We start from the raw sequence: 9501 nt of genomic DNA, 5'->3' as shown, positions 1-9501 counted from the left end.
TGGATAGTTCTTCAATCCAAAACTTAGCAGACATGTCCATCTTTTTATCACCTTTCTTTACTGGGTCAAGTAGTTAATCCCTATGCCCAAATTGCATGGTCTTGCCGTCTACATGGATAAATTGTGCATTGCCACGTTTTATTTATTTACATCATGTCTCCATAGCCTACCTATATAATGAAAAATATACACATTAATAAATTAATATGAATTAATATAAAATATGTCTGAAAATCATGTAATTAAACATAATTTCACATACTTTTTAATTTCATCTCTAAAATTATTAATTAAGTAAAATTCACTTATTTCAATAATAATTACTCAAGATAATTATAATAATTAAGTAAAAAGGTGGTAAAACATACAGAAAAACCGTATATAATTTTGAGTTTACAGCTTTCCATACAAGATTTGGTAGATTAGTGCAAAACTTTCTACTTTGCTAGGTAAGAAACAACTAATTCCTTGCTCGCATGGACAATCCTGCTTTTAGCAATACACACAGATTGGCAAGACAAAACAAGAAGAGAAGTGATTGAGGTCTTTGGTAATAGAAACCAAGATTTTGAAGGGATTAACAAACTAAAAATTATAAGGAAACTATACAAATCCTGACCATTACAATTGAACAGTTAATTATTGTAGTTGGATTCCTTCAATATTTTTTCTCAAACAGATTACAATGATTATCAATGAAACTCTACAACTCCATCCTCCCGCAATTGGCACGATAAGAAAAGTAGGAAGAGAAGTCCAATTTGGAAAACTTGTCTTGCCTATTGATTTAGAGCTCAACATCTGAATCATGGCAGTTCATCATGACCCTAACTTATGGGGAGACAATGTTCATCTTTTCAAACCAGAGAGATTTACTAAAGGATTACCAAAGCTACTAACTACAATGCGGTCACATTTTTCCCTTTGGATTGGGACCTCAATCTTACGTTGGAATGATATTTGCAATCGCTGAAACAAAAATAGCTCTCTCCATTATTCTGCAACGCTACACTTTGACCCTCTCCCCCACCTATGTTCATTCACCTTTACCATTTATTACGCTCAAGCCACAATATGGGATTCAATTGTTTCATTCACCACATGATGCTAAAAATATAGTATTATTGCCAATAAAATGTGGGTACAGGCCCTTATAATGTTGATCAAGTTTTTGTATTTTGCAACCATATGATGATATCTATAGTGTGGGATTTCATGTTGTTTTCATTCACTTCAAGATGATTGCTTGAAATTCTGGGTTCTTTATCTCTAAAAATGGTACAATATAGTATTATTTTTTAAAAGAATGCGGATGAGAAACAATTCCTTGTAATGTTGATCGATACTGTACATATCAACCATATGATAGTACATAGTGTGGGGGTTTCATGTTTTGGGAACAAGATTATATGCTCTAAGGCTTCTTAATTCTAAATTACTTTAGCAAACCGAAGAACCGAAGAATAGATTGAAGGAAATTTCATTAATTTATAATTTCACCATTTTTGAGAGGCATTGAGCGGTGCCAGTCCCTCGGTGCCGCCTATGGAATGAAACAATGAACTTTAAATATTTTATTAACTAAAACATGTTATAAGTTTTTCTATTTTTTAAAAATTTGACACATGTTATAAGTTTTTCTATTTTTTTTTAAAATTTGAAATTTAGTCATTACATTTTTACTTTTAGAAATTTAGTTTCTCCACTTTCAGATTTTAAAATTTATATTCATATTTTTATTAAATTTATTGGTGTGACATTTTAAAATTAAAATTACTCAATAGATAGTTAAATAATTAAAAATAATAATGTTGTAATGATCGTGAATTTTAAAAAAATAGTGTGACTTGAATTTCGGAAGTTGAAAAATTAAATTTCTAAAAGTAAAATATAAAAATATAAAAATATAAAATTAAATTTTAAATTTTTTGTTTTGTTTTGGCGTTTGGATTGCGTGCAATTTTCCTATTATAGTGAAACTTTGGTTATTTTTAACAAAAATTAATGGTGTAGATGATCTTTAGAACATTTTAGATTTTTAAATAAATATTATTTGAATGGGAGATGATTATGGAATGGGAGTATCTTCACCATTTGAAACAATTAAACATACAAATAAAAATCGTTTTAAATTAAGCATAATGATTAAGTATCACATTTAAGTAATAATAAACGCATCAAAAATAAATTTTTACCTGTATATTGTAGATAATAAAGATGAAACAGATACACGCATACCGACAGCTCTTAATTCCTTTTGTATTTTCGTTCGGCTAAACATGAAGTTTTGGCTTACTTTTATCCGGTATTTTTCTTTGTCTGATTAATTAAATTATGAAATCTATAAAACAGTATAAAAGGAGAATGCACGAGTATTGCTTTTGAAGTCATTTCAATTGTAAAAGCCGATATTGTTTTTTCAAAAATGAATCGAATATTGTGAAGCGGGTTTTAATTTTTAACTCCTATAAAAAATTAATTCATTCTCTAAAAAATAGTTGATTTTTCATATTGCCATCCAGATCATTTTAATTGTGACTTGAATCTTGTTTTAGAAAATGGATCAAGCCTTACCATTATTATTGCTGAAATCTTCTTATTGTCCAAGTGGAAACCATTTTCTAAAAATGAGTTAAGTCTCGAGTTTGGAGTCTATTTCGTTGTCATTTTTATCAAAATCAAAACGTTTCCAAAAAATAGATCAGCTGTCGAAATTGTCGTTGAGATACTTTTAATTGTCATTTTTATCAATGTCGAATCCTGTTACCAAAAATGATTTGACATCAAAATTACCATCAATGTTATTCAGCTTGTATTTTTATAAAAATCCAATCTCTTTTCAAAAAATAAATCGAGACTCAAGATTACCCTTAATATTATTCTAAACTTTTGTTTTAATTAGGCTCCGTTTGTTTCACTAAAAATGGCTTCCGGAAAATGATTTCTGGAAAATAACTTACTTTTCTGGAAAAGTTAATATTTTCTGGTGTTTGGATGAATCTGTGTAAAATATTTTCTTTTGTTTGGCAGGTTCTTTAAAAATATTTCATAAAAGTTATTCTCAATTAAACAAACATACATTTGAGATTTTTATTTTATTTTTTCATTGTTTAATTGAGTTTATTTTATATCTATAATTTTATATTTTACATTGTTTTACATATATTAAAAATATTTTGTTAAATCTAGGTTCATTACAATGATCATTTTTAGTTACATAACTACCAACTGAGTATTTTTTATTTAAAATGTGACATTAACAAAATTGACAAAAAAATCAACAATGTCGTGATTGGACTTGATTTTCAAATCTAGAAAGTAGAGGCCTAAATTCTTGAAAATAAAAGTACGAAACTAAATTGCAAATTTGTGAAGAGTATATAGACTTATGACATATTTTAACATTTATACTACAAAACATTTATTATTAATATATTTATAATTGTAATAAATATTTAGTATTAAAATTTTAATATTGATATTTTCAATAATATGTGAATAATATTATTTAAAATTATTATTTTAAAATTTACTATTAAAATAAAATTTAAATATTAAATAATTTATTATATGACTAAATATAAATAATTAAATATGTATGTTCAATAATATTAAAAATATAATATTTTATATTAATATTTTAAATATTTTTAAAAATAAAAATTATTATCAATATAATAATATTAAATTTGATTTAAGTTAATTTTTATATAAAAACAAAATTATTTATTGAGGAGCTGTTTTCTGGAAAATGACCTACGCTTGTCAAAATGGTAAGTCATTTTACAAGGAAAAAGGCTTATTTTCCGTTGACTTGTAAGTCATTTTCCGTTGACCAAGCTATTTTCTATAAAACAAACACAAGAAAATACAAAAAATATTTTCCGTAAAATCTTTTATATGTAAACAAACGGACTCTTAATTAAACCGGCAATAACCAAAATTGCAGCATTTTTGTGGAGTATTTGATGGCTATATCTAAAGCACTCAGTCGCAATATCTGGGGACGTTTGACAATTTTTTGTAATTCTTTGGTGGTAATATTTGAATTGTCAAAGAGAGAAGTTGATATGGTGTATTCTTTGGTGGTGATATACATGGTTTCTGATTGTGTTATCCGAATAGAAATCCTCTTCCCCCATATTGGTGCCCCCCTCCCCGACTCTTTCACGTTTAGCTTCTTTTTTTTTTTTAATTTCATTAAACTTTTTTATTTTTTAAAAAGAAAACTTATCAGTATTATTTGATACTATACACATTTATTTTTCACAAAATTTATTTAAAAATTTAAAATTTACTAGTATTATTTGTTCTTTTACAGCAGGCTTTTAATTTTATAAATGATTTATTTAATTAATTGTAGAAATTAATTATTATAAAATATCTTAAATTAAATTTTATTATATAATGATTTATAATTAAATAGAAATTTAAAATTCATTCAAAAATAAAAATGTCTCATTAAAAATTGAAAAGTATTATGAATGCTATTAAGTGGATATTCATTATAATCAACCTTTCACCTTTCATCTCCTTTTAACCACTTTTCTAATCTATTTATGTATTAGAAAATAAGAAGTCTAATCTCCTATACATACATATATATATATATATATATAGGAGTACACTACGTGTAATAAGGATGAAAAAGTAGAGAAAGACAATAGAAATCCTCTTTATTCTCATATGTTATTCTCGTGTTATTTGCATTATTGTTATTTTATAACATGTTATCAACATGAGTTTGCTCAATAGTATTCAATATTCCGTTGGAGAACAAGTACGAATCGAATCGAATATATTTGTTCGAGTTAAATTTTAAAAATAATTTTGGGTCCTTGTAACCATTGTCACCCATCGTAATAAAATTTGTCCACCTTAATCAAATTTTTATTAACTTTCATCACCTCATAATTTATTTATTAATTTTTTATATACGTTAGCTTATTTGTTTGCTTAGTTGTTTCAATTATCTTGATTCTTGTCACTATGTATTTTGGAATTAAAAATATATTAAATATAAAAATATGATTTTTAATAAAATTTATTTTAAAATAAAATTTGAAATTGATACCAATATAAAATTTTAACACGAATATTTTATGGCATAATTAAGAATTCAATTTTAATATAAATATTCAATATGACTAAACAATTCAATAATCTAAATAATATAAAATGTGAAATTTAATTTAATAATATAAATAGTATATATAAATAAAATTATTACTATTTATGTTTAGTGATTTTTTGGATAATTTTGATTTTTATTTGAGAGTAAAGTGAAGTAAAAGTTTAGGGAAAATTAAAAGTTTTGGAATAATGATTTGATAATTAAGATAGAAATTTGAGGAAATTCATTCAAAAATAAAATTAATGTCTCATTAAGAATTGGAAAAGATTATGAATGCTATTAAGTGGATATTCATTATAATCAACCTTTCACCTTTCATCTCCTTTTAGCACTTTTCAGTAATCTATTTATGTATTAGAAAATTAATGAAGTCTAATCTCCTTAACATATATATATATATATATATATAAGGAGTACACTTTGGAATAAGGATGAAAAAGTAGAGAAAAGACAATAGAAATCCTCTTTATTCTCATATGTTTATTCTCGTTATTTGCATTATTGATTATTATTATAACATGTTATCAACATGAGTTTGACAAAATAGTATTCAATATTCCGTTGGAGAACAAGTAATCTAGACATCAATTCCTTGTTTGAAGCAATCAATTCTCCTAAGGTATTTGATTTCTATGCTAGCTTGAAAGTTTTGATATTTCAATTTTTTAATGAAAATTACAACTGATGCTCATTTTTTCGTATTTAAGTATGAATTTATATTTTATATATTTCAATGGTATGCCTGTTTATGATCTAAGACTTTGAATAAGATTGAAGTATCAACTACTTGAATATTTTTGCTTAAATATGCATATCTTTCATAACATATGTCATTGATATGATTAAAAATAATAGTTATTTTAAAAAGATATATTATTTGGTGACCATTGCCAAATGTATTACGCTTGTCTATTAGATTATTTCTAATAGAGCCACACATGATTATGAGTATAAACAAATTTGACTTTTATATAGACAAATCAAAAATCATTGTTTTTGTCCAACATCATCTACATGATAGATTAAAAGTGAAATATCTAATTGTGAAATATCCTCTTGACTCTTGAATTAGTAATACTTTGAAAAAGTGATTTGACCATTAGAAAATGATAATACTCCTAAAGCTTGTTATGATTGAAATATCTTATGTGCTCCTACAATAGAAATATTGTGAAAAAGGCTTGAAAAAGTATTTTGAAATGATATCATGCCTTCTAGTGAAAAAAGTTTTATTCCTTAAAGAGAATGTAACAATACATAATAATTATGAAAAATCAAAATATAGAGATTGTGGTTGCCACTATAATTGAGGATGTGGTTAGAGATGTACTAATAATTGTTATCATGGTGGTCGTTTATTTTTAAACAGTAACAACCCGCCCGACTTAGACCATATTGATATATTGTTTAGTGTATAGTCGATTAAGCCAATGGTAGAAAAGGGATAGATTGGTGATTTGACTGTTAAATGCTTAGGTGGCTATTGTGTGGATTCAATAGTACGCCTAAATGAGGAACACCTCGTTGGAATTCGCCATTTGATGAACTCTAGGTGGCTAGCATGTTGTGAGCAAGCTCACAAGTTCATTGTTCTTTGTTAGAGAAGACGAGGAAGGTTTCTAGTAGCTAGTCAAGAATATAATGTCAAGTACCAGCTTACTGGTAATTTTTGAAAAACCCTTAGGTTGTTATGGAGGTGGATTTCTGTTTTTGCATTAGTGCATGTATAGAATTTTTTGAACTAGTTCGAAAGGTAGGAAACTTCCTGATTATGGGTTGCATGCAACCGATTCATGCATGCATGTTAAATTTTAGTAGATAAATGATATGATGGTTATATTGTTTCTTATTTAGCTCAAGAAGCTAGTGAAGGTCCGAGCAATCGAGGCAAAAGACTAGTAGAGTAGATTCCGTTATGGAGTTTGTTGGTGAGTTCCTTTTTACTTCCTTTGAGTTATAAAACTTCTATAATATGTGGGTTGTGTACGGTAAGTTATCTCTACTATAAATGGGTCAATGTGTTGTGTTTAGACGTGTGTGTAATAAACCAGTGTTGTATGTGTGAGTGTGGCCCTTGGTCGATGTAAAAACACCCTCCTTGTTGCACGAGCCTAGTACCAGACAATTTGTGATATGCAAAAATATGGAAAAGAGATTTCTTTGTGATGCCTCCGGTAGGACAACTATTGTGACACCTTAAACCCGACCGGGATGGACCGGCCCGAATTCGAAGCATTACATTAGCCACCTAAGTGACTCTCTGGCTAACGACCACCCAAGACACACCCTGACATTATAACACCTCAATCTTGTCTGATTATTAGTTATTTATTAACGCGAAAGCAAATTATGAGCCAATTTTAAACTTTTCCTAGGTAATTTAACCTAAGGGAATTTTTGTCATTTTAACACCTATGGTAAAACTAACCCAATTTTAGATCTAAACATTTATCGACCTTTTTTTAGTCAAAATTATGCAAGCCTAAAAATTTCAGCTTAATTGAGTTCATTTGCTATGTCTAATTCAATTTTTACAATTACAAACTAAATTATAATAAACACCAACTATCAGGACCTATTCTAATTTACAAATTAAGTGTGTTTCTATCAAACTTTACCCATTACGAGACTAATCTTAAATTATTACCAAGTTTCCTTATCATCTAAGGCTCTAATTAGACTAATAAATTTTCAGGACTAAATCGTAACTTAAACAAATTAGAATACCAATTGAAAAAGATAAAAATTCAAACCCCCCAAAACCCACATAGCCGTGTCCCCTAGACCTTGTGTCATTAAATGCCCGTGTTCATGTCATGAAAAACTTTTTTGGCAGATCGTACACGCCCGCATGGAAATCCCACATACCCATGTGTGATAGCTCCAGTTTTCACACACTCGTGTCACTTACCCACACGCCTATGTGCGACCCTTCACACACCCATATGGATAGGCACATGACCGTGTGAAAACCACTGCACTTTTGCGAAAAACTCGTTTTAAAACCTAATTTTGCATATTTTAGTGACCAATAAAACCCGATTTAAGTACAATTAATTAACATATATATACATCTTCAATTGAATTTATGGACATCAATTAAACCTTAATTAAATAGAATTAGGCAATTAATTTCATGCATGACAAACACTAAATAAATCAAAGAAGTGGTGTACCTTAGTTGCTAGCAAACCACTCCGTGGAAGCTTAATTTATCAATCGTTAGTAAAAGTTTCATGCTTCACACACCCTGTTATCAAGCAACAAAACACGGTAAATCATTCAATAATTAAACTCAAACATGCCTCAAAGTTATTATAAAACCATTCAAAATAAATGTCCAATGTCCAATGTCCAATTACAACCAAAATCAACTAATTCCCCGGAGTTCCACAATGCCCGATTACAGTCTCTAAAATGCATAATAAAATCTCTACCAAGCCTAAATCTCTTGGAACTCGCTTGCTTGACTCCTCGTTCCCCTATCCCAATGATTATCTACACGAATGTGAGGGTGTGAGCTTTAAAAAGCTTAGTGAGTGTTGATAAAAACGACAAGTAAATTAACATCCAATTCATGCTTAATTCAAAACCAATGGATCACCAATTATCAGCCAAAATAATGTAACATGTCATTTAAAATTTCCATAAGCATTTTCAATAGGACAAATCATTTATTCATGGCATTCAGTCATCAATTGATATAACAAAAATCACACATAAATATACTGGCAATCATTACTCATGGTTTAATCGGGCGATCATACATCGGATAAACGGATCTTCGAACTCCAACAAAAATCAAATACAATCCACCGAGTTGAGTGGGTCGAAGCACACACTCCCTTAGAGTGCCTCAAATAACCCATTGAGTGGAAAATCATGCTCAACACTCCCTTATCTACTCCAAACAAATCAGTCCACCTAGAGCCATATACTCACAATGTCACAAATTAAGGTGAGCACCCACAAATCCTATGGCATGCCAATTATATCCAATGGATCCACCATGCATGTTGCCAATATGTTCAGTCAAGCATAGCATATAAATCAGTCATTAATGTGCTCAATTTAACATGAAAAAAATAATTATGTATAACTTGTAACATAGCCATTTAGCATCCAATTAAATCAAGCAATTCATTCATCAATTTCCCATATTCAGTTACCAGTTGTAACACCAACATATCATGATAAAAAAATTATGTACACAAGCTTAAAATCATCATTTAAATTAATCTAATTAAATAGCACAACACCACCCAAAAACTCACTTACCATTTTCTTTCAATACCAATTCAATTTTTTGCACATTTAATACCAATCTTGCAAAATCAACCATTTATCCATAATTAATTAAGCCTAAT

The sequence above is a fragment of the Gossypium raimondii genome, chromosome 13, assembly GCF_025698545.1.
Source record: "Gossypium raimondii isolate GPD5lz chromosome 13, ASM2569854v1, whole genome shotgun sequence".
Taxonomy (NCBI): domain Eukaryota; kingdom Viridiplantae; phylum Streptophyta; class Magnoliopsida; order Malvales; family Malvaceae; genus Gossypium; species Gossypium raimondii.
The sequence above is the reverse complement of the archived record's forward strand: the minus strand, read 5'-3'. Positions refer to the sequence as shown.